This window comes from Bos grunniens, chromosome 6, assembly GCF_055505025.1.
Source record: "Bos grunniens cultivar Pamir isolate PY7600 chromosome 6, Bosgru_T2T1.0, whole genome shotgun sequence".
Classification (NCBI taxonomy): Eukaryota; Metazoa; Chordata; class Mammalia; order Artiodactyla; family Bovidae; genus Bos; species Bos grunniens.
Window position 1 is genome coordinate 98201273 of NC_141170.1, and position 27671 is coordinate 98228943.

Genomic DNA, 27671 nt, shown 5'->3' on the forward strand with positions numbered 1-27671 from the left:
ATGCAAACACACCCACAATTCTTTAATCATTTCAGCCTCTTACTCGTGCTGCAAATTGCCTTGTACGGCAATTAGTTGTTTACATGACAGTTTTCAACTGGTCCAGCAGTTTTTAATTGTTACTGTGTCAGATCCCTTCAAGAATCTGATTAAAGCAATGGGTCTCTTCCCTGGTGACATGCATAAAACTAAACACACACACACACACACACACACACAAACTTCTACATAAAATTCCATCTTGTTCAGGGACCTCTTAGAGGAGATAGTTCTATGCTCATCAACACTCCCAGTTCCACTCCTCTTCTGGGGACGCTGGAGAATTACACTTCTTTGTGATTTGAGGTTAGTGTCTTTGACCAATGAAATGAGAGTGGAAGTGATGTGTGTGGAAGCCTTAAGAGCCTATACTCGATGTGCAATGCTTTTTCTTTTGACTCTGCCACTGTAAGTGCTGCGCTCCAGATAGTGACTGCTCTGTCAGCTTGGGTCTTGGAGGGAGAAGGAAGCAGACCAGCTCTCTGGCCAACCTGCAGCAGGCAGACTGAGTGAGTGAGAAATCCATCTGATTAATTAGAGTGGCTGACAGAGGGGATGGTTAGTTACTTGGCATAACCTAGGCTCTCCTGCTTGATCTCAGGGAATTCTCCATTAGATACAAGATCATCTAAGTCAGATCCTTTCTAGGGGACTTTTAGCTACCCTCCTTCCTGCATAGTTCTAGGCTTTCAGTTCTCTCTCCCTAGAAGGCTCTTTTCCTAGTCCTTCCTATGACTTCTCATCCTTCAGACCACAGTATACATTGTTACCTTCCGAGGGAGATTCTTCTTGGCCCTTCTTCTCCCCTCTGCCCCCTGTTACTGTCTCCACATTACCCATTTCTGTCTTTCACAGAGTGTGTCACAGCCCATAATAATTTATTTCCTGTCTCTCAAGTTCTGAATTCACAGTATTTGTATTCTTGCTATCAACAGCAGTTCATAAATAACTGATATCATACTTCAACCCCATGTGAACTTAAGAAAAAGAAGTACCTTCTAAAAAATGAGCTGCTTTCATTTCTTTAATATGATAAAAATAGAACCATGAGTGGTCTATAAAAGGCGCTCTTATGTTTTTCTAAACTATGTTAATAGAAGAAGAGAGCTCTAACTAAAAATGTCGGTCAGACATCCAAATGCTTGGATGTGCACCCAGAACAAACCACTGACGCTTGGTATTCACCCAGTCATGAGAGAGAGGTCAGCCTGACATTTTGGGGTTTTTTTCAGATAGTTATGGGTCAACAGCACTAACAACCTTTGATCCCAACCCAGTTAAATAGTAGATTTTGTTATTCATTGACATACTTTTTGTTTTGTTTTTCTTTTGCTGTGTACATGCAACAAATGGTCGTACTTCAGAGGAACATTAAGAATTAGTCCTGAAATGCCAGAAAATGTTAAGCAGCTAACCCTTTGTTATGCATCTAGGAATATAAGTATAATAACTTGTCACAAAGTAAATAATTCATACTTGTTCAATGAATGAATGTATACAATTAGTATTATAAAATAACCAAATATTTCACTTTTACTGTATATAACTCATACTGCAAAAGACAACTATTTTAATTTTAAAAACCAAAGTTTCAGCCTTACTGTTTCATCTCCACACAAAACATGTTTATTGTTCAAATATTTTAGGAATATATAGCTCAAAATGTGAAATTTTCTGTTTTCACTGGCTTTATAAGTTGTATTAAACACTCCTGACACTTGACAAGAGATTCAGAAGCCGTGATGCCAGCATATAATACAGCAGACTCTGAAAACATTCTCTAAAATTTAGACCTCTTCAGATACTCAATTTCATAAGTACAAAAGTTTTGGGAACATCTGAATTAATTGTTAGACCAGCATACATTTTAGTCTTGATGAGAACAACCAAGAAAAATGTTTTAACATTGCTAAAGAAATAAGCTTGGTTTGGAAACAAAAATAATCTTGGTTTAGTTTTTTCATAAACTGTTTCAGGTTTGTTTGGGGAGGGAGGGGTTCTTTAGATCTCCTATGTGGCAGTTTGAGTTTCAAAATACTATCTCTTAAAATGCGAAGTATACCCTACTACCCTAACTCTGATGTAGCATGTGTAATAGTTATCTGACAGCTACATTTTTCTACTAATATTTTACCAAGATCCGCATGTGCAATTTAAAAATAATATGGATTTTTCAAGATGTGACCGCATATTTCTTTTTCCTTTTTAAATTGTTTCCTCTCAATTAACACATTTTAAAATGAGATTATCATCTGCCACTCTGTTTTAAGAGCATGTGGATAATCTGATGAGACTTAATGTCTTTAAAATGGGACATGCATCACCCATGTAGGTGCACACATTTGTACACATATAAAGAGATATATTTTTAGTCTTTCATACAAGACAGGCCATTTCTCCATTCCTCATCATTACAACACAACCTTCAGAAAAAGCATAAATACTTCTTTTCTATTCTACTAAGGCATTTCAACCAAACACCTAAGTTGCATAGAAATAGTTGCTATAGAAAAGCAAAGGAGATAAATAATACTCAATTATGCTATCAAAAACTGCAACTGAAGTAAGGCAGTATCAAGGTTTATGTTTAAGAATGCTGACTGTGTTTATTCTTGACTTTATGTATACTCCAAATTGAATGTGCTGAGTCCCAAATTGGAAGGTTCTTTACTGCTAAAAATAGTACATCTTAATGAAAATATTTTAGCTGGCATTCCAGATTAGGAAATCAGTACAAGCCAAGAAAGTTTCCTTTGTACAAAATAGTAAAATTTAATGAATAATGGATTCAAGTGATGCCAATTACTTGCCTTCATTTCACACAAAATTTCTTTATGAAATGAAAGAAAGTGAGATTTACCTACACAAGACTTGCAGACACCTTGGCTCTCAAGAATAAATGCTTCTTCAGGTTTCTACATGTCTTTCATTTATTTTGCTAAGGAGCTTATTTTGAATAGTGCTCTATGACAGCATTTAGGAGTTTCTATTAAGTTTATTAAAGAAAAAAATTATATTAACTATCTCCTAAAAAACATTTGGCTCCATTTTTGGCTTGTTTAGAGATTACACTTTAAATACAAAATTACTAACAAGGCATCTGGTAAATGTGAAGGTGGCTATTAAACTTTTGTAGCCTTTGATCTTGCTAATTAAGTTTTATAAAGACTTTAGAGAGAGAACAGTTTGTCAGTCGACTTACTTAGATATTATAGCTTTAGGAAAAAGTTATTTTAGCATATTGGAACACCCTGTGTTCTAAAACTGAACAAAAAAAAACCAAACACTATTTTTAAAAATATGACACTGATATACCCATATTATACAATTTAACTCCAGTTGACTATATAATCAACTTAAGAGAAATAAGAGGGAGGGAAAGGGAGAAACCCTCTCTTGGGAATTATAAGAATTAGTAACCTCCCTACACATTCCTCTCTGAAAATACATATTGATCCTTATGATTTCTAGAGACCTTCTACTTTATCATGCTTTAAAAATTATATCTGAATCAGCATCTTAATGAGATGCCCTTTTCTGGTTCATTTTGGAAGAGTGAAGGAGTGTGGGCTGTGGTACCGGGTAGGCAAAAACAAAGCCAAGCTCCAACAGGTACTGTGGACTTTGGTCATGATCTAACATCTTCAGTCTGCATTTTCATCCATAAAATCATAAGACACTTATCCTAAAATGGTATGAATTTTACATCAATTCTCCTTTCAAATTATCTTCATGAAGTTCACCAATACGCTTAGCTTTAAAAGTTAATATTTAGCTCTTATCATATTTAATACCTTTGTAATATTTGACTCTTAACCATTTCATCACTCTTCCTAGAAACCAAATGAGAAAACAGTTTGATCTACCCCTTTCTGCCATTTTCTCCCTTCCTTATTGTTCATTATCACTCTTGTCTGATAGACTATTCTCTCTATATTGTTAATTAAATGACTTCTGTGCTCTTCTCCCGCTGAACTATCTTCCCAACAAATTCTATCCACCATTACTCTTTCCCCTGTGCCTCATTTTCAGACCTCTGTCCCAAGCTCTTTGTCCCCAGATTGCTTCTGCCTGTCAGACAACTTCACTGGATTGTCCTAGGAGTACCATCCAAACTTCCATCCACTTCAAGCCAAGATAAGAAGCTAGACCTCTCTTTCCCCTTTATTCTGCTCTCACAGTCCCCTGGTCTAAAAAGCATTGATTCTACCATTAAACTATGCTACTACTACTACTACTAAGTCACTTCAGTCGTGTCCGACTCTGTGCGACCGCATAGACGGGAGCCCACCAGGCTCCGCCGTCCCTGGGATTCTCCAGGCAAGAACACTGGAGTGGGTTACCATTTCCTTCTCCAATGCATGAAAGTGAAAAGTGAAAGTGAAGTTGCTCAGTCGTGTCTGACTCCTAGCGACCCCATGGACTGCAGCGCACCAGGCTCCTCCATCCATGGGATTTTCCAGGTAAGAGTACTGGAGTGGGGTGCCAGTGCCTTCTCCGATTAAACTATACTACTGCTTCTTATTCTTTCTGTCACCACTATAGTAATCAAGGCCACAAGTTTAGATTAATAGAATGGCCTCTGCATTATTCACAGTAGTCTAAACATTGCAACAAAGAATATTTGTAACAAAGAATATTTGTAACAAGTATTATAACAAAAGTCTCAGTGGTTTAGCACAGTACAGAATTTTTTCTTTCTTTCTCATGTTACAATCCAGTGCAAATGGTTGGACAGGATCTGGTCCATTCAGGTGACTAGGTGTCTTCCATCTAGCAGCCACACCACCTCCTAGAGGAATTCCCCACCAGACCACCCCCCCCCCGCCCCGACCCCCCTGTAACTGGCAAACAACTGAGAGAAGAGAAGGTAGAATTCAGTTATGGGATTAGCCTAAATACAGTGGTGGAGCACAGATGTAAAAAATACAGTTAAAACTCCCATTTCAAAATGGGTAGGTAATACTAGGAGATGCATAGTGTTCATTAGCACATGACAATTCTGAAACCCTACTTGGCAGGCCTTATGAAGTCTCCTACCATGGAGAGAGAGTGAGTTACTTGATTAAACTTTAATTCTGCTCTCTGAAAATAATTTCTTCATTGGTCCTTAGCTTTTCAATTCAGTTCACTTCAATCACTCAGTCGTGTCCGACTCTTTGCGACCCCATGAACTGCAGCATGCCAGGCCTCCCTGTCCATCACCAACTCCCGGAGTTCACCCAAACTCACATCCATCGAATTGGTGATGCCATCCAGCCATCTCATCCTCTGTCATCCCCTTCTCCTCCTGCCCCCAATCCCTCCCAGCATCAGAGTCTTTTCCAATGAGTCAACTCTTCGCATGAGGTGGCCAAAGTAATGGAGTTTCAGCTTTAGCATCATTCCTTCCAAGGAACACCCAGGACTGATCTCCTTTAGAATGGACTGGTTGGATCTCTTTGCAGTCCAAGGGACTCTCAAGAGTCTCCTCCAACACCATAGTTCAAAAGCATCAATTCTTTGGCGCTCAGCTTTCTTCACAGTCCAACTCTCACATCCATACACGACCACTGGAAAAACCATAGCCTTGACTAGACGGACCTTTGTTGGCAAAGTAATGTCTCTGCTTTTGAATATGCTCTCTAGGTTGGTCATAACTTTCCTTCCAAGGAGTAAGCGTCTTTTAATTTCATGGCTGCAATCACCATCTGCAGTGATTTTGGAGCCCCCCAAAATAAAGTTTGACACTGTTTCCAGTGTTTCCCCATCTATTTCCCATGAAGTGATGGGACCAGATGCCATGATCTTCGTCTTCTGAATGTTGAGCTTTAAGCCAACTTTTTCACTCTCCTCTTTCACTTTCATCAAGAGGCTTTTTAGTTCCTCTTTACTTTCTGCCATAAGGGTGATATCATCTGCATACCTGAGGTTATTGATATTTCTCCCGGCAATCTTGATTCCAGCTTGTGCTTCTTCCAGCCCAGCGTTTCTCATGATGTACTCTGCATATAAGTTAAATAAGCAGGGTGACAATATATATATACAGCCTTGACGTACTCCTTTTCCTTAGCTTTTAGGAGTTCTTATTGTCTATTTCTTCCCTTTGGACACAACTGAAAAGAATGTTCTCAAAGTTTGAAAGCCAAAAGGTGATTTTACAGCTCCAAGAGTTTTTAGTCTGATATTCAACACTTCTTGACAATACAAGTTCTTCAAAATCTTGATAGGTTTCTGTTGTATTTGCTTCCATCTATATACTCAGGTTTAATTCTCTTCTCTCGCCCTCTCTCCTTAACTGCAGCTATTTTGACTATTTCTTCCTGCAAGGACACACCCTTATTCTAGCCTCTTCCATGGAAGTAAATCATGTTGTCCAACTAAGTAGTTCTACTGGCCTTTTGTGGCTCCATTTGGGATCTGGAAGCAATTGACTTTCCAACCATTTTTCACTGCAAGTCTTTGGACTCCGTCATTTTCTGTTCAGCTTGATAACTGGCCAGTTCTTTCTGGGTTCATGCCTTTTATGAAACACCTTACCAAAGGCAGCCAATAATAGCTATCATACACTAACACAGACTGTTTCTTTAAAGCACATCCCCTAAAGCAGAGGTTTCAAAGTGTGCTCTGCCCAACCCTAAGAATGCCAGAGACCCCTTTTAGTGGATCCACTGTCAAAAATATTTTCATAATACTAAGAGGTTATTTTCTTTTTTCACTGTGTTGACATTCCCACAGATACTACCAAAGCAACCACATGTAAAGCTGTTGATATTTAACACAAATCAAAACAATATCATCAAACTGTATCATTGTATTATATCATTGATTGAACATTGTATCTTATCTTTTCCTATGTACTCAGTTGACTTTTTAAAAAGCCAGTTTCACTTAAAAATGCACTTGAAACAGTAAAAATTATTCACTTTATTAAATCTCAATCCTGGAGAACAAGTCCTAAATATTCTGTGAGACCAGAAGGAAAACACACACACACACACACACACACACGACTTCTGCTGCATACCTGAATTCAATGGTTGTCTTGAGGAAAAGCAGTGTGCGATTGTTTGAGTTGCAAACTGAACTATCTCTTTTTTTGTGGAACACTATTTTCACTTGAGAGAACAAGTGGTAAACAAACTATAGTTATTCAGACTTGGGTATTTGACAGTCATTTTCTTGAAAATAAATGAAGTGAGCCTGTCACTTGGAGGCAAACAAGCTGACAATATTTCTTGACAATGATAAAACTTCAGTTTTCAAGCGAAAATTAGAATTTTAGAAAACTCGTACCATCACCATGAGCTTGACAACTTCCGAGTTCTTAAAGACTTTTCTGATATTAGCAAATGTGATTTTTAAAATACGATATAATGAAGTATACCAGTGATGTAACTCAAGGAAACAATGTTTTCTAAGTAACCAATGTAAGATATTTTTAAAACATATGTAAGTAAATGACTCCTTTAAAGTGCAATCAAACCAAGCAATTTTAATGTTATAAGCATGTGAAAAGTTCATTGATATGATTTCAAGATTCCACCTTGCAATCAACTTTTAACAAATTATCACCTATTGAATTACTAGGTGGTATCCAAGAATATCTACAATTATCTGAAAAGGTTATTAAAATATTCCTTTAAAAGAAGGAGGTTGGTCTTCTAACAAGAAATAGATATATATCTCTGTGAGGTCAGGTTTACTTTATATACTTCAGTTAAAATGACGTATTACAATAGAGTGAAGAAACAAAGAGAATCTAGCTGTCTTCTGTTAAGCTAGACAGTACAGAGTTTTGTGAAAAAGAAAATGCCATTCTTTTGATAAATTTTTTGGAAGCACAGTTATCATAAAAATATTGCTTACATTAACATAATGGGTTTATGACTGTTTTTGATTCATTAGTGTTTTTTAACTTCAGTTTTAAGATGGTAATTCTTGCTATATATAACCCACAAGCAAAAGTTTTGGGGATCCTCAAAAGTTTTTTGAAGGGTGAAGAAGTGTTGAGAAGAAAACGTTTGAGAATCTTGGTCCTAGAGAAGGGATCATACAGCCCACAGGTCAAATCCAGCTACTTGCCTGTTATGTAAATAAAGTTTTATTGGCACACAGCCACACCCATGTACTTCCATGTTGTCATGGCTGCTTTTATGCTATAATCGCAGAGTTGAATATTTATGAGAGAGATGATATTGCTCCCCAAATCCCAAAACATTTACTAGTTTGCCTTCATGGAAAAAGTGTGCTGACCCCTGTTCCAGAGGTTTGGTTCTCAAGCCTGGGTGCACATTAGAATCACCTGGAAAACAGTTAAAATAATACCAGTATCCTTTTCCTTCCCCCAACATATACACATTGAGCAATTAAATCAGAATCTCTGGGAGCAGGTCCAAGCATGGATAGTTTTATTAAATCCTCCAACTGACTCTACTATATAGGCAAGGGTAAGAATCACTATCCTAAAGTTTTATGATTTTTAGGCATAAATCTTGCCTTTCAAGTTATTCCAAACATCAGATTATCCAAGATGTTTCCCCTTCAGAACACGAGTTACTATATTTCAAGCCCCTATTACTAGGGCCCTCGCTGACCAAGCACGGAGTCAGTGCCACGTTTGAAGCCGTCACAGGTTTGAAGCCGTCACAGAAGCACCCCATTGTTACAAATTTGAAATGGTGCGCATTTCAGTATTAGTCAGGATAGGCTACCTTAGCAACCACTTCTCACTTTCAGAGGCTAACATAACAGGTTTTCTTTATCATGCAAATCATGGTGCAAGGTGTTTGGCGGGGAGGCTCTCTGCTCTACAAAGGAACCCAACTGCTTCTAGCTAGACATTCTACCACCCCTCGGGGCCTCAGAGAGCAGACTGGATCCCTCTTCATCCAGCCAACAGAGAAGAGAAAAGAAACAGCATGGAGGATTGAGTAGGAGGTGTTTTATGATCAGGCCTGGAGGAGGTCGACATAACTCCATTGGTCAGAACTTAATCATTTTTAAGTGCAAAAGAAGGTGCTAAATGTAGCCTACCTTTCTGCCAAAGAGGAAAAGTGAAATAGCTTAGTGAACTATCTTTATCCCTGTCACAACCTTCCTCCTAACTGGTATCCTATATCAAGCCCTGTACCGTGAAGGGCCTTAATGCCCCTTGTCATAGGCAGAATAACAGCTTCCCAGGTACGTCCACATCCTCATCTCCAGAACCTGTGAATGTGTCACGTTACACGGCAACAGGGACTTCTGCAAATGTGATTAAGGCTAAGGATCTTGACATGGGAGTCTCTTGGATTATCCAAAGCGGGTTCAATATAATCACATGGACCCTGAAAAATGGAGAACCTTTCTGAATGGAAGTCAGACAGATAGGAAGGTGGAGGAAGGGTCCAAGAAAGGCAATGTGTTTGAAGGAAGGGGGCCATGAGCCAAGAATGCAGGCAGCTTCTAGAAGCTGAAAGAGCAAGGAAATGGATTCTCCTCCAGAAAGGAACACAGCCCTGCCAAACCCTTGATACTAGCCAAGTGAGACAGGTGTCAGACCTCTGACCCAAAGAACTGTAAAATAATACATTTGTGTAGTTTTAAGCCACTAAGTTTGCAGTAATATTTTACAGTAGTAATAGAAAATGAATGCACACTTCACTTCTACATTCTTACTGCTATCGGTGACAGCCCCAACGTTTAAATCTTAATTGGTTACTCCTTTTCTTTAAAATCTTTACTGGCTCCTCATTCATTCACTTAATACACACGAAACAATTACAATGTGTCAGGCACCCTCCCCGTCACCAAGACTGCTGCCCTGAATAAGACAGACGCACTTCCTGCTTCAATGCTTAGCAGTACAGGGACTATGACATGACTCTCCCATGTCATTCAGTGCCTGCACAGTCTAATGCTAAACAGCCTACATACCATCTCTTGACATTTCTTTCTGCCAGAAAGAGAAAAAAAAAGGCTTTGGAAAAAAAAACGTTAGTTGCCCAGTCGTGTCCAACTCTTTACGACCCATGGACCACAGCTCGCCAGGCTCCTCTGTCCAGGGGATTTTCCAGGCAAGAACACTGGAGTCGGTTGCCATTTCCTTCTCCAGGGGATCTTCCCAACCTAGGGATCAAACCCAGGTCTTTCACGTTGTAGGCAGACTCTTTACAGTCTGAGCCACCAGGGAAGCTCATCTCTTGACATTTCTCTCTGCCAGAAAAAGAAAAAAAAAAGGGAGGGCCTTAGGAGTGCTGATAAAATGTCATCACATTTCTAAGATGCCTGTTTTAAGAACATCACTGGCCACAGTAGAAAACTGTTCTGCCCTCCCTATTCTTTGTTCATCTGGAAAACTCCCACTTCTCCCCTAAAAGTGATCTCAAATATTATTCCAGAAAATAAGGTCACTCCCAGGCTCCCTCCTCTTTTTACTGTGGAGTATATATATCCAAACTAGTAGTTGTTACAGTGAATTGCAACTGTCCCTTCTCTGCCCCAATTATGGCTTTCAACAAATTCAAAGCGAAGTTCCTAGTAAACTTGCTTTTAAATAAATGCTGAGAATTCTCTTTCATGCATTCATTCATTCATTCTCTCAAAATAAATTCATCAAAACACACTTCACCAGAATTTGAATTAAGTTTTCTGCAGGAAAATTGACAGCACAATAAAAATCCCAAAATAAGAAAAACAGACCAGCCTCTAAACTGTTTGCCATATCTTTTCCAGCATAGACCTCTTATTCTTTCCAAAGAGCATACTTGTTGGAGTAACAAAATGGAGAGCAACTCTGAGAAGCCCGCATAATGACGTACTGAATATGGCTACCACAAAACTAGGATTCTGCATGTACCTCTGTTAGTAAATTTCTGCAATTTGCTAAACATGCGTGAAGGTATACAGTACCCATAAACTTCAACATATACCTACAACACATAACACACAGTGTATTAAATTATATGAATAATTTTATTTGGATGGATTTATTTCACCTGCCTACAAGAACTAGAGAAAAAAGATCAGTCTTTTTATAAGCATTTCAAATGTTTATAAAATACATGTTAAATATACATTGTGAAACTATTTTTTTGTAATTTATTGTTACATTTTTCTTGAAAAAGAGAGCCACTAGTCTGTTTCACGAACTGACACATTTTCCTGGTATAGTCAAGCACTCCATGCAAGATTCATATTCTAATTAACTAAGTAGACAAGAATTTTTCTTATCAATTACTAATTTCCCTGCATCTGGATATTTTATGTTCACAACAGTGAACATTAACATATTTTACTTGGTAATATATCTGTAATATATAAATGGTGATCTGCTAAATAATTTACTAGTTATAGAGAATATTTTGATAAATTATTACTGTCACTATTATGGAACCATCATGCAAAGGCACGTGTTAATACATTTTCAAACAATTCTTGAACAACTATTTTGTACCTACTATGCACAGGGTGCAGAGATCAGTCAGAAACATGTGTAGAATAATTATCAGTTGTTGGCTAGAGTAAAATTTATTCCAACCATAGGAACATAATTTTCAAGAGACAAATCGTAGCTGTCAGCACATGAAGTTTTCCTGAACATTTCCACTTTTATTAAGAACTCTCACCTAGCATCCAGCAGACATTGGATTCCTACTAGCATGGTGGTTTAGCTTTCCTGCTCACAGAATATTAATGGTCATAAACTCTTTCTTATTCCCACCTCCCAATACATTAGCAGTTTTCCAATGGGCATTGATTCTGTGCGATGGAGTCTAATGTGATAACCACAGTGGTAGAGTAGCCAGGGAATTATCCCCCTAGGAGGATAGGAGTTTTTTCTACCTCTAAGTCAATGATCATTAAAACCAACCAACACATTAAGTTTAACAAATCACAAAGGCTATGGGGACCTACAAATTGCAATAGTGAAGTTACAATTATCCAGCAATTAGGTTTACATTTACATTCACCCTTTCAATAATCAAGTCTACAAACGTACCCACTTCTTCCTGCTGAACTTGATCTGGAAGGTTTCTAAAGCTTTCATTTTTATGCAGGTTTCTCAAACCAAGAAAACAATTGCATCTGAATGAAGTAATAATGACAAACCTTATGAAGCAGAAAGAACAATAATTTATTCACCTAACATAAGCCTAATTTAAAAAACATGGTCGGGGTGGGGGGGCGGGGTGGGGTGCAGATTGCCAAGCTCTATTTCCAAATGGAATGTGCTCTGAGCCAACATAAATATTTGGCTACTAGAAGAGTGTGTAGTTCAGTAAATAACAAACATGAATACCTAATGTTTTAGGAATGCTTTCAGCTACAGGTAACAAACAGTCTAACTAGAGTGGCTTTTTTTTAATTGGGGAATTTTTTTTTTTCCCCATAGTGAGAAATCCAGAATTACCAATGCTGGACTAATTCAGTAGATCAATGGTGGAAAAGACCCTGAGATTTCCTTGTAATTATTCATAATTACAAAAAGGTTGCTGCAGCTTCAACAATCATATCCCTCTTCTCCCATGAAAAAGGAAGATGGAACAGTGAGAAGGGGCGGTGCCAATATCTAAAGTAAACACTGCATGAGGAAGCTCCCAGAACATGTTTGTTTTTCATGAATTTTGTCCCAGAGTCATTGCTGGCCTACAGGTGAGGAAAAGAGAGAAAGGGGACAGAGAGAACAAGAACAGTGTCTTCTGACACCCAGAAATCAACCTAACATTCGCAGCTGAGCCTTAACATTGTGAAGAGCCATTGCAGCACTCACACTAGGCCTCGGTATTCTCCTGTTGACCGCACACCAGCTTCGAAATCAGCAGCTATCAAGATGAAGTGAGAAAAACAAGACGAGTCCATAATCTTCTAAGCACAGAAACAAGGTCATTGTACAAACCACAAAAATTCCAAACATCTCTGCACCCTAATCTGAAGCCCCATCACTCCTTTCCCAACCATAGCTTTAGCTCACTTTATTTTGTCCATCTTATAAGATTTTTAAAATATCTAATTATTGGCTTACCCTCAATTCCCAAAGGCATGTAATCCATAACAAAGCCATTTTTTAAAACCCTCCCCCAAAGTTCCCTAATGTGTGTCCCCCTCCCATGAGAATCCTTTCAAATACCTTTTACTGAACTGCCTGACATTTCCCATGGTTTGTGGGCTTCTTCCTTTCATATGTTAATAAATCCAATTTGTTCAATCACAGATATGTTTCTGGTGGTCTTTGGATGGAAGGTCAACCAAAGAAGTATTTGCCACAACTTTGTTCCATTCTAGTCTAATTAAAATGGTACACCCTAACAGGTCAGACTTCAAAATCCTTAACTGGAAAAAGAGTCAGGATATAGTGAACAGAGCGTATGAAGAACCAAGGGACTAAAGCTCTAATCTGCTCTTTCCAGTTTATCAGTTACGTGGCCTCAGGCAAGACACTGAAGGACAGGAAAGGAACTGACCTTACAATCGTCTAAGTGAATCAGCTAACTTTAACTGTGTTTGAGATGGCAAAACTATAAGCTCCAAGAGTCTGAGGGTATTTTCCTTCTCTTTACATTTGAAAAGTTGCAGGATCAGGGTTTGAATCCAAGCACCTAACTCTAAAAAGTAAAAGTGTTAGTCGCTCAATCATGTCCAACTCTTTTCGACCCCTATGGACTGTATCCCACCAGGCTCCTCTGTCCATGGAATTCTCCAAGCAAGCGTACTGGAGTGGGTAGCCATTCCCTTCTCCAGGGGATCTTCCCGACCCAGGGATTGAACCTGGGTCTCCTGCATTGCAGGCAGATTCTTCACCATCCGAGCCACCAGGGAAGCCCCTAACTCTAACTCTAACCCACAACTCTAACCCTGAAGCCTAACTGTTTTCCATTATACCCAGTTTTAATTTCTTCCTCTGTGAACTAACTAGGTCGTGAACTTCAGAACTTTAAAGGCCCTTTCTGCTCACCATTTCGGGGCTCTGAATGATGAATCACATTATTTATATTTATGCTTTTTAAACCTACCTGGTCTGTAGATGAAAGGTACAGGAACAATGTGAGGTGATGTATATTTATGGAGTTTGAATTAGACCAAGACTTTTCTTTACTAGCTTAAATCATGAATTTGAGCTACCATTCGAACTTCCAGGTAAAATTAATTTTCAGTTCCTTGTAATTTAAAATATAATTTGCATTTCTTTAATAATTAGTGATGCTGAGCATCTTTTCATACACTGGCCCTCTGTCTTCTTTGGAGAGATGTCTATTAAGGTCTTCTGCCCATTTTGTAATTGAATATTTTTGTTGTTAAATTGTATGAGCTGTTTGTATATTTTGGAGATTAAGTTCTTGTCTGTTGCATAATTTGCAAATATTTTCTCCCAGTCCCTAGGTTTTGTTTGTTTGTTTTGTTTGCTGTGCAAAAGCTTAGAAGTTTGGTTAGGTCCCATTTGTTTACTTTTGCTACTACCTTGGGAGACCGACCCAAGAAAACATTGGTATGATTTATGTCAGAGAATGTTTTGCCTATACTCTCTTCTAGGAATTTCATGGTGTCATATCTTATGTTTAAGTCTTTAGTCATGTTGAGCTTATTTTTGTGCATGGTGTGAGGGTGCATTCTAATTTCATTGATTCACCTGTAGCCGTCCAACTTTCCAAGAACCACTTGCTGAAGAGACTATCTTTTATCCATTTTATATTCTTGCCTCCTTTGTTGAAGATTGTCTATAGATGTGTGGGTTTATTTCTGGGCTCTCTACTTCACTTCATTAATTCATGTGCCTGTTTTTGTACTGATACCACATTGTTTTGATTACTCTGCTGCTGCTGCTGCTGCTGCTGAGTCGCTTCAGTCGTGTCCGACTCTGTGCGACCCCATAGACGGCAGCCACCAGGCTCCCCCATCCCTGGGATTCTCCACGCAAGAACACTGGAGTGGGTTGCCATTGCCTTCTCCATTTGATTATTCTAGCTTTGTAGTATTGTCTGAAGTCTGGAAGAGTTATGCCTTATGCTTTGTTTTTTTCCCTTCAGAATTGCTTTGGCAATTCTGGATCTTCTATGGCCCCACATAAAATTTTGGTGTGTTCATTCACTTAGAGCCAGACATCCTGGAATGCAAAGTCAAGTGGGCCTTAGGAAGCATTACTACAAACAAAAACTAGTGAAGGTGATGGAATTCCAGCTGAGCTATTTCAAATCCTAAAAAAATAAAGTGCTGCAGTCAATATGCCAGCAAATCTAGAAAACTCAGCCGTGGCCACAGGACTGGAAAAGGTCAGTTTTAATTTCAACCCCAAAGAAGGGCAATGCCAAAGAATGTTCCAACTACTCCACAATTGTGCTCATTTCATATGCTAGCAATGTAATGCTCAAAATCCTTCAAGCTATCCTCCAACAGTATGTGAATCAAGAACTTCCAGATGTATGAGCTGGATTTAGAAAAGGCACAGGAACCAGAGATCAAAATGCCAACATTCACTGGATCATAGAAGAAGCAAGAGAATTCCAGAAAAACATCTACTTCTGCTTCATTGACTATGTAAAAGTTTTTCACTGTGTGGATCACAACAAACTGTAGAAAATTCTTCTAGACATGGGAATTCCAGACTACCTCATCTGTCTCCTGACAAACCTGTATGCAGGTCGAGAAGCAACAGTTAGAAATGGACAGTGAAAAACAGACTGGTTCAAAATTGGGAAAGGAGTATGTCAAGGCTGTATATTGTTACCCTGTTTCTTTAACTTATATGCAGAGTACATCATGGGAAATGCCAAGCTGGATGAAGCACAAGCTGGAATCAAGATTGCTAGGAGAAATATCAATAACTTCAGATATGCATATGATACTAATCTAAAAGCAGAAAGAAAAGAGAAACTAAAGAACCTCCTGATGAAAGTGAAAGAGGAGAGTGATAAAGCTGGCTTAAAACTCAACATTCAAAAAACAAAGATCATGGAATCTGGTCCCATCACTTCATGGCAAACAGATGGGGAAAAAGTGGAAACAGTGACAGACTTTATTTTCTTGAACTCCAAAATCATTGCAGACAGTGACTGCAATCACTAAATTAAAAGACACTTGCTCCTTGGAAGAAAAGCCGGGACAAACCTACAAAGGTATTAAAAAGCAGAGCCATCACTTTGCCAACAAAAGTCTGTATAGTTAAAGCTATGGCTTTTCCAATAGTCATGTATGGATGAGGGAGTTGAATCATAAAGAAGGCTGAGTGCCAAAGAATTGATGCTTTTGAATTGTGGTGTTAGAGAAGACTCTTGAGAATCCTTTGGACAGCAAAGGAGATCAAACCAGTCAATCCTAAAAGAAATCAACCCTGACTATTCATTGGAAGGACTGATGCTGAAACTCTAATACTTTGGCCCACCTTATGCAAAGACCCAACTCATTCCCTGATGCTGGGAAAGATTGAGGGCAGGAAGAGAAGTGAGCAACAAGATGCCCACTTCTTAAGTGGGCATAAGATGGTTGGATGGTAACACCAACTCAATGGACATGAGTTTGAGCAAACTCTGTGAGATAGTGAAGGACAGGGAAGCCTGGAGTGCTGCAGTCCACGCAGTCACAAAGAGTCAGACACAACTTAGTGACTGAACACCAACATAAATTTTTGCATTATTTGTTCTAGTTCTGTGAAAAACATCATAGGTAATTTGATAGGGATCACATTCGATCTGTAGATTGCTCTGGGGAGTATGGCTATTTTAATAATAGTAATACTTCCAGTTCAAGAGTATGGGATATTTTTGTGTGTCTTTGAATCCTCTTTATTTTATTAATGTTTTATATTTCTCAGTATATGTCTTTCACTTTCTTGGTCAGGTTATTCCTTGGTATTTTTTGGTGCAATTTTAAAAGATTTTTTTTTTTTTTAACATTCCCTTTCAGTTATTTCATTGTTAGTGTAAAGAAATGCAACCAATTTCTGAATGTTAATCTTGTATCCTGTTACTTTGCTGAATCCATTTACTAGATAATTTTCTGTCGAGTCTTTATGGCTTTATATATATAGTACCATGTTATCTGCATATAGTAACATTTTACCTTTTTCCCTTCCAATTTGAATACCTTTTATTTCTTTCTCTTGTCTTCCGTGGCTAGGATTTCCCATATTATGTTGAATAGAAGTGATGAGGAAGGGTATCTATTTGATGCCATTCAGAATGGCCATCATTAAGAAATCCACAAATAAGTGCTAGAGAGGATGTGGAGCAAATGGAACCCTCCTACACTGCTGATGGGAATGCAAATTGGTGCAGCTACTATGGAGATCAGTATGGAGGTTCCTTATAAAACTAAATATGTTGCCACCATATGATACAGCCATCCCACTCCTGGGCATATACCCAGACAAAACTATAATCAAAAAGATGCCTGCATCCCTATGTCCACAGCACCACTATTCACAATAGCAAAGACATGGAAGCAAGCTAACTGTCCACTGACAGATGAATGGACAAAGAAGATGTGATACGAATACAAAATGGAATACTACTCAGCCATAAAATAGGACAAAATAATGCCATTGGCAGCAATATGGATGCAACTTGAGATTATCATACTAAGTGAAGTAAATCCAAAGAAGACATATACCATATGATATTACTTGTATGTGAAGACTATAATACACCACAAATGAATCTATCTTCAAAACAGAAACAGACTCACAGACATAGAGAACAGATATACAGTTGCCAAGGTAGGGAGATGGAGGAGGAAGGATAGACCAGGGGCTTGGGGTTGGTAGATGCCAACTATTATTGCATTTAATGAGGTTAAACAACAAGGTCCTACTGTGTAGCATAGAAAACTATATCCAATCTCCTGGGATAAACAATAATGAAAAAGGATATAAAAAAAGAATGTGTAAAACTAAGTCACTTTGTTATACAGCACAAAGTTGTAAATCAACCATACTTGAATACAAGATAAATCAATTAAGTTAAATATGACTACTTAAGGAATTGAGTGAGATCCTATACAAAAGGGGCTGAGAAAAGTAAAGACTTGACAATAAATGTAGGAAAACAAGTCAGCATATTTCTTTTTTATATTCAGCATTCAGCACAAACAATTTAACATTCATTTGCACATTCAGGTAGGAACCTTTACAAGCTAGCAATAGACAAATATAAAAAAATATAATCATAGGTAAATAAGGACAAATGTAAAAATATATGCATTTTAGTCATCAATTTAGAAAAAATTTTTAAGAGAAGTAATCAGCAGTGTTGAAGACTTAGGGAAATATGCACTGAAGGACCAGAGGAAGGAATGTTATTTTGTAACTTTCTTCTGAAGGGTAATATGCAATATATATCAAACATTTCTAATATTTTTGCCTATTGCCTTTGAACCATAATTTCCTTCTATACAAAATCACAGATGTGTGCAAAGAGCCACAGAAATGTAGAAATACTATTTATAACTGATGAAATTTTTTAAAAAGTTAAAAGGTTAATGATAGAAGATTGGTTAAATAAATTGCAGCTTATTCATACAAATGAAATCTATGGTTGTTAAAAAGGAAATGAAGCATTAAGTACTATGGGCAAATGTTTAAAATACATCGCTATGTTAAAAACGTACATTTTTCAATGTGTGACTGTGTTTTTGCTTTAAACGTGTATATAAAGGTGTTGCTATGGATTGAGTGTGTGTGGACCACAAAAATCCATTTGTTGAAATCTAAGCCCCAATGTGATGGTATTTGAGAGGTAATTAAATCATGAGGGTAGAGTATTCACATGGGATTAAGGCCCTTATAAGAGCCCAGAGAGCTAGTTCCCTCTCTTTCCATGTAAAGATACAGCAACAAGTCACCAGACTGCAACCTGGAAGAGAACGTGAAAGTCACTCAGTTGTGTCCGACTCTTTGTGACCCCATGGACTGTGTCCATGGAATTCTCCAGGCCAGAATACTGGAGTGGGTAGCCGTTCCATTCTCCAGGGGATCTTCCCATCCCTGGGATCGAACCCAGGTCTTCCACATTGCAGGCAGATTCTTTACCAGCTGAGCCACAAAGGAAGCCAAAGAATACTGGAGTGGGTAGCCTATCCTTCGGAGAAGGCAATGGCACCCCACTCTAGTACTCTTGCCTGGAAAATCCCATGGATGGAGAAGTCTAGTGGGCTGCAGTCCATGGGGTCGCTAAGAATCGGACACGACTGAGGGACTTCCCTTTCACTTTTCACTTTCATGCATTGGAGAAGGAAATGGCAACCCACTCCAGTGTTCTTGCCTGGAGAATCCCAGGGACGGGGGAGCCTGGTGGGCTGCTATCTCTGGGGTCGCACAGAGTTGGACATGACTGAGCGACTTAGCAGCAGCCTATCCTTTCTCCAGCAGATCTTCCTGACCCAGGGATTGAACTGGGGTCTCCTGCATTGCAGGAGAATTCTTTACCAACTGAGCTATCAGGGAAGCAACCTGGAAGAGGGTCTTCACCATATCTGGACTACGATGGCACTCTGATCTCAAATTTCTAGCCTCTAGAACTATAAGATAATAAACTTCTATTGTTTATAAGTGACCTGGTCAATAGTGATTTGTCAGAGTAGCCCAAACTAAGACAGATATAAACACATTTTTTTAAGACTCAGATATCCAGCAACTATGTCTAACTGATGGAATTGTAGTTGGTTTTATTTTCTTCTATTTATCTATATTTTCAAGATTTTCTACCAGGACTATATTTTTATAATAATGTTAAATTAAGTAAGGTTTTGAAACAAATATTAACATATCTAAATCAATAAAAAATACCCCATGAGTACTTCAAATGCTAAATGCAACTGTCCTTTTAAAAAAAGACAGACCCTAGATAAAAGATAAGTCCTCTCCATGTCATGAGATAGCTCACAGATCCCAAGCCATCTGTGAGACCCACAAACACCTTTTCCTCAAGAGATTTGTTTTCCAAATAATTGTTTTAATCCTTTGCTTTCAAATTTGTAAATCTAGCTTAAAGTAATGCTGTATGTATAATGAAATTTTTAAGAAGCAAAATTATGTAACTGTTAATTATCTTGTAAAACTTTCCATTGTAGTATTATCTATATGGATTTCTGAGAATTATAAAAGCAATTTCTTTACTTAGAATATTTGCTTTAACATGCTGCATTTCTATTTAACTTTTTAAAGCTAATGCAATGTTGCAAACCAACAATTTTGCAATAATATTTAGAGAGAGATGCTATCACAGGAGGAGTTTGTTTCAGTTCTTCTTTTTTCTTTCAGTGATTTTTTTTTAATACAGGAAGGACTTATAAATATCATTTTAAAAAATGTGTGCCTTACTAACCACTACATTAAGGTATAAATTTAAATCCTGCTGAAATAAGAAGTTGAAGAATTAATTTTCCCATTACAGTAGCTACCTCATATTGGCTGCCTATTGTTATTTAGGTTCTTTAACAAACACTATCTTATTTCATCCTTACAACCACCCAGCAAAGCAAAGGAGGTATTATTAACCCCATTTTACAGATTAAAAAATTGAACAATTTAATCATTCAAACTCATGATTTTGAAAAGCCTTTAATGACTTGGGAGATACAAAATAAAGTTTTTCATGTGACCAGTGAGTGTGACTAGATAATTGGTATTATCTTCCTCAGCTAAGATACAAACAAGGTGACTCTGTATTAAAATTTCTAAGTTTAACTCCAAGTTGCCCAGTCTATTTCTTAATTCTTCTCCCCAGTATGTGCAATTATTCCCATGGTACTTATTCTGCCCAAAGAATCAAACTTGCTTGTTATAGTCTTGCCCAAAGACCCAAAACAAAATATTTCTTCTTAAGCTAGAGGTCCACCTAATGACTGCTGTCTCAGTGTTGTTTGTTCCAGAACCTTCTTCTGTACTGCTGTTCTGTGATCAATGCTGGACACTTGGTAGCCATGCCTGATGCCTCCTGAGTGGACCATGCCCTGGGTGTCCCTGCTCAACACCATGGCGAACAGTGAGCCAGGGTCAACCACAGAGTGGGTTTGCACCAAGACATCTACTTTTTTAAAAAACATTTTATATTGGAGTATAGCCAATTAACAACGTTGTGGTAGTTTCACCTAAACAGCAGAGGAACTCAACCATATATACACATGTATCCATTCTCCCCCAAACTCCCCTCCCATCCAGGCTGCCATATAACATTGAGCAGAGTTCCCTGTGCTACACAGTAGGATCGAGACATACTACTCTAATCTTTGCCAGAAGTCCCAGCTCAGAGTTTGACCCAGGAAAAGAAGTTCTAAACAACGCAGGACTATACCCTGTGTCAAATCCAGCTCCATGGCCAAGTTGCATCTCTTTGGGTTCACACACACACCCACTTTCATTTCCAAGTGGTAGGGTTTCAAAAGACTGAGTCAAGCTCCTTGTAGACCCAGAATCAACCTTCCCTCAATGCATTTTCCTACCTGCTAGTTTAACCTAGCCACACCTTCTCGATCCATTCTTGTTACACATCACCATTTCTTTACACTTCATTGATATTTGAACTTGGTTAGCACCACCTTGGTCTATCCTACAGGTTTTAATAAATTTTAAACCAAAAAGGAAAATATCTTGAGGCTCTAGTTTCCTCCTATTAAGTCCCTCTGTTCCTATACACTTCTATGCAAAAAGGCTGCCAAATGTTCTTGTGGCAGAACCTATGCTCTCTCTGCGTTCCAAGAGACATGCCAGGGAGGGCCATCTGACTGCTACTGTCTTGGGTGCCTGTACCTAGGGCACTTGTATAAAAATGTCCTATTCTACATACGTGTGTGTGTATTCATGTATGTGTATATATGTGGATATATATGAATATGGAAAGATTGAGGGCAGGAGGAGAAGGGGACAACAGAGGATGAGATGGTTGGATGGCATCACCGACTCAATGGACATGAGTTTGGGTAAACTATGGGAGTTGGTGATAGACGGGGAGGCCTGGCGTGCTGCGGTCCATAGAGTCACAAAGAGTCGGACATGACTGAGCGAATGAAGTGAACTGAACTGATTCAAAACTGTGCGGAGAAAACTATTATTTAACTTTAGTCCATTTAAGTAGTGTTCAGAGCCATAACAGCTGTACACAGCACAACTCCAAGAGGAGCCAGTTACATGGATTCCACTAAGAAAAGCACCCCCTGTTAACTGCCCACCCAGTGACTCTGATGGTTCTTATCTCTCAGTAGGATGAATGATACTTGGTAATTTTTATTTGCTTAGATAGAAGGGCTGCTACATGAATGATTCCATGTTTTGCCTTTTCTGTTCAAATATAAGAATGTTTTCATCCTGCTGACTCCTGGGAGCAAATACCAGAGAGTCATCTATGGAGGATGAGTCACCTGAAGAAAAATGTACTTTGAAGGCTCTAAGGAAAGATCATTTGATGGCTAGATGGATTTCTCAGGGTTAGAAAGATGGACATGGCTGTAGGCCATCCTGGACATGGCAACTCAATCTTATCCCAGGACTTTTGGGGATTAAAGTCCTTTCAAAGAAGATTGGCATGGGGGAGTCAAGTCACTGGCTGCTGAGAACTGCAAACCCTGGACTCCAAGAAGAGGCAACCTGGATTGAAATTAAACTGAAATACCTCATAGGTCCAAACTGGGAGCAAGACTCTCCCGCAGTGGCAAAAAAGAATGGTTGTCCTAAGAGAGGTAATCACTTTTCAGAGCCACAAGGGTACAGCCAGAAATAATGGCAGCAAGAGTAACCACAGATGGATTCAACACTGGCTCTGCCTTCTTGGTCCGAAAATCTAATGGGCCACTAGGAGAGAAAGAACCCCCGAAAGAGAGAGAAGCAGATCAGCATGGGGACACTTCGTCCTCTCTTCATTTAATCTGAAGAAGTGAAAGGTATATAACTATTCACGGCCATCACTTCTTCATGCCTCTCATTTTATAAGTTATCTGCAATGGGCATGTGTTGATTTTTTAAGATTATAGCTTAAAACTATTAATATGAAAAATGACAATACTTAGATATTAACTTGCATTTGTCAGTTAGTAATGAAAAGACTTACTGTTGGTTTAAAGAGAAGAAATAGTTAATTCACTCAGGCCACAAAGATGTCATACAGAAAATTTTAATTCAGAGTGCTACAAGAGGTGAGATGTTACTAGAATCTACAGAGGAAAGACAAACAAAAACACCTCAAAATAAAGATTGCTTGAGGATACATTGACCCTTTGAATACATCCCCACAACATCTATAGAAAAGGTTTAAGCAGGGAGGGCTTCCCTGGTGGCTCAGACAGTAAAGAATCTGCTGAAATGCAGGAGACCTGGGTCCAATCCCTGGGTCGGGAAGAGCCCCTGGAGAAGGGAATGGCTACTTACTCAGGTATTCTTGTCTAGAGAATCCCGTGGACAGAGAAGCCTTGTGGGCCACAGCCCACGGGATCGCAAAGAGTTAAACACGACTGAGCGACTAACACACACAAGCAGGGAGAATACAATTAGTTTCTATTTATTAAATGACTGGTCCTGTTTACAATATTTCTGAAGATTTCTTCCTGAGAACATTTATAACAATCACCACCACCACCTCCATCTTTCCTTGGGTCACTTTGGAAATATATCTCATTTATATTTATCTCAAAAAGAGATTCTCTGTTTTTAATTAAAAAAAGAAATATTCTTCAACTTTATGTTACATACTTTTATCTAAGTTGGTCATGTCAGAACCCAGGAGAAATCCATATGGGTTTTTAATTTCTCTCTACTTTTGTTCCTAGTAGAAAAGCTATGTTTCACTCAAATATTTTATTGCCAAAGACACTGATTACTCTTACATGAAATAATCAATGGGAAATTTAAACACATACAGAGTTTACATGTAGACTGTTTCAAATAGTACATTCAATTTTATTTTGACTTCCTTAAAGCCATCTAGTGATTAATCTTAGCCTCTTTTATGCAGAAGACATTCTAGTGACCAAGTGCATAAATTACTCCAGAGAATGAAAACATAATGTTATTATGGTTAAACAAAAATCTTATATCTGGAATGAAACATGATTAAAATTTACCACTATTTCTTTAGTTGTGTTTGGCTAAAACTTTATGTTTATAAATTAACACACTGGAAGGAAACAGGAGTGGAATAGCCTAACCTTTATTCTTACACTGCATGTTTGTTAAGGCCTAGAGTAGTACACTGTTAGTCAGTAGCTGAATCTACTGGCTAAATAATATATAAAGAAATACAAAACAAAACACTTCTAGACAGATAGACTGGAATCAGAATTATCTGAAGGACTCTCTTTTATTTTTATTTTATTTTTCAGGTTTAAGCTCTTCTACCTATTTACCATCCACTTCCGTCATGGTGGTGGAAAACAATAGAACTGCAATTTAAAGTCAAAAATTAATGTATTACAACAGATCTGAAAGCCAAGCTTTGAAACTAGTCAGACAACTTTCTGTGTTGGAAACCCACAACTAAGAAAAATTAAACTTCCTATAATTTTATAAATTACAGCAGAAATACCTGTAATTACCCAAGTAAATGATGACAAAAAAATTTGCCCTTCAGGGGTTGGATTACATTTGAAGGAAGCTGCCTTATTTTCTATGCTCAAGAAAAAAGGCATGTTGACACACAAGCGAATAATAGCTAATGCATTTTGGATAGCATTGAGAAAAAGGATTTTAAAGAAACCTGATAAACAGGACGTGGCTGTTTTTTATAAGGAGAGGCAACAGATCCAACAAAACAAGAAGCCACCTGTGAGAGTCAAAACTACCCCCCACACACAATACATACACACATGCACTCACCACCCCTTTCAACTAGCTGCTCAAACGAAACATTAGCAGGCAGATAGTAATCTAGAATGAACTAGATCTGGTGTTTGTTTTTCCTCTTGTACCTGGTTGCTGCTGTAAATCAAGCCAGACTCCTCTGAGATAGCAGAGTTCTGTGGGCTTTGAAAGCCACAGAAGTCCTGCCTTTAGATACCTGGCGGAACCTCCAAATGTTAAACACACACACACACACACACACACACACACACACACACACGAATTCAGTCCAGCTAAATTAGGCATAGATGATGATGGAGATGTTATGCATTATTCCTGTAACCAATCATCTAATATAAACAAGCTCAGGACCAATGCAGGGGGCCAGGTTCAATCCCTGATCAGGGAATTAGACCGCATATGCTGTGGCTAAGACCTGGCACAGTCAAATAAGTAAATATTTTTAAAAAAATAAAACAAGCAGGTTTATTTATATATCAGTTCAGTTGCTCACTCGTTTCTGACCCTCTGCAACCCCACAGACCGCAGCATGCCAGGCTTCCCTGTCCATCACCAACTCCAGAATTTACTCAAACTCATGTCCATAGAGTCGGTGATGCCATCCAACCATCTCATCCTCTGTCGTCCCCTTCTCCTCCTGCCTTCAATCTTTCACAGCATCAGGGTCTTTTTCAGTGAGTCAGTTCTTTGTATCAGGTGGCCAAAGTATTGGAGTTTCAGCTTCAGCATCAGTCCTCCCAATGAATATTCAGAATTGATTTCCCTTAGGATGGACTGGTTGGATCTCCTTGCAGTCCAAGGGACCCTCAAGAGTCTTCTCCAACACCACAGTTCAAAAGTATCAATTCTTTGGCGCTCAGCTTTTCTTATAGTCAAACTCTCACATCCATACATGACTACCAGAAAAACCATAGCCTTGACTAGACGGACCTTTGTTGGCAAAGTAATGTCTCAGCTTTTTAATATGCTGTCTAGGTTGGTCACAGCTTTTCTCCCTAGGAACAAGCATCTTTTAATTTCATGGCTGCAGTCACCATCTGCAGTGATTTTGAAGCCCAAGAAAACAAAGTCTCTCAGTGTTTCCGAATCTATTTGCCGTGAAGTGATGGGACCAGATGCCATGATCTTAGTTTTCTGAATGTTGAATTTTAAGCCAACTTTTTCACTCTCCTCTTTCACTTTCATCAAGAGGCTCTTTAGTTCTTCTTCGCTTTCTCCTGATAGTGCTATCTGCATATCTGAGGTTATTGATATTTCTTCTGGCAATCTGGATTCCAGCTTGTGCTTCATCCAGCCCAGCATTTCTCATGATGTACTCTGCATATCAGTTAAATAAGCAGGGTGACAATATACAGCCTTGACGTACTCCTTTTCCTATTTGGAACCAGTCTGTTGTTCCATATCCAGTTCTAACTGTTGCTTCTTGACCTGCATACAGATTTCTCAAGAGGCAGCTCAGGTGGTCTTGTATTCCCATCTCTTTCAGAATTTTCCACAGTTTGTTGTGATCCACACAGTCAAAAGCTTTGGTGTAGTCAATAAAGCAGATGTAGATGTTTTTCTGGAACTCTCTTGCTTTTTCTGTGATCCTATGGATGTTGACAATTTGATCTATGGTTTCTCTGCATTTTTTAAATCCAGCTTGAATATCTGGAAGTTCATGATTCACGTACTGTTGAAGCCTTGCTTGGAGAATTTTGAGCATTACATTGCTAGTGTGTGAGATGAGTGCAAATTGTGCACGAGTTTGAGCATTCTTTGGCATTGCCTTTCTTTGTGATTAGAATGAAAACTGACCTTTTCCAGTTCTGTGGCCAGTGCTGAGTTTTCCAAATTTGCTGGCATATTGAGTGTAGCACTTTTACAGCATCATCTTCTAGGATTTGAAATAGCTCAACTGGAATTCCATCACCTCCACTAGCTTTGTTCATAGTGATGCTTCCTAAGGCCCACCTCACTTTGCATTCCAGGATGTCTGGTTCTAGGTAAGTGGTCACACCATCATGGTTATCTGGGTCATGAAGATCTTTTTCATATAGTTCTTCTGTGTATTCTTGCCACCTCTTAATATCTTCTGTTTCTGTTAGGTCCACATCATTTCTCTTCTTTATTGTGCCCACCTTTGCATGAAATGTTCCCTTGATATCTTTAATTTTCTTGAAGAGATCTCTAGTCTTTCTCATTCTATTGTCTTCCTCTATTTCTTTGCATTGATCACTGAGGAAGGTTTTCTTATCTCTCCTTGCTATTCTTTGGAACTCTGCATTCAAATGGGTATATCTTTCCTTTCTCCTTTGCCTTAGTGCCTTTTTTTTTTTTTTTTTCTCAGCTATTTGTAAGGCCTCCTCAGACAACCATTTTGTCTTTTTGCATTTCTTTTTCTTGGGGATGGTCTTGATCACTGCCTCCTGTACAATGTCACAAACTTCCATCCATAGTTCTTCAGGAACTCTATCAGATCTAATCCCTTGAATCTATTTGTCATTTCCACTGTGTAATCATAAGGGATTTGGTTTAGGTCATACCTGAATGGTCTAGTGGTTTTCCCCACTTTCTTTAAAGTCTGAATTTGGCAATAAGGAGTTCATGATCTGAGCCACAGTCAACTCCTAGCCTTTTTTTTGCTGCCTGTATAGAGCTTCTCCATCTATCTATATATATATATTTATATTTATATTTATATATAGTATTGCCTTTAAGATATATTTGAAAGCAGATAGGCTTAAAGTATAAGGTAGAAAATGTCATGTCAAGCAACTTAGAGAATTCCATAACTGATGTTATTTTCACCCTGAATGTACAGTTCACACTCATAGTTCCAGATTGGAATTCATCAGTGTCCTCCTAGCACATTATGAAATCCTTCCACCAGTAATTGAAAGCAATTTATTTCTCC

The 27671-nt window shown here is 38.4% G+C and overlaps 2 long non-coding RNA genes across 2 annotated transcripts in view; one reads left to right on the forward strand and one right to left on the reverse strand.

Annotated features, from left to right (window-relative positions):
• The first annotated feature begins 216 nt into the window (after window positions 1-216).
• Window positions 217-27671, forward strand: part of LOC147371066 (uncharacterized) — a 57536-nt gene continuing 30081 nt past the window's right edge. Inside the window, exon 1 of the long non-coding RNA XR_015166257.1 lies at window positions 217-548. This is a non-coding gene — a long non-coding RNA (uncharacterized LOC147371066). The remainder of the gene's footprint in view (window positions 549-27671) is intronic.
• LOC147371067 (uncharacterized) overlaps window positions 9130-27671 on the reverse strand; it is a 58032-nt gene continuing 39490 nt past the window's right edge. The window contains exon 7 of the long non-coding RNA XR_015166255.1: window positions 9130-10215. This is a non-coding gene — a long non-coding RNA (uncharacterized LOC147371067). The remainder of the gene's footprint in view (window positions 10216-27671) is intronic.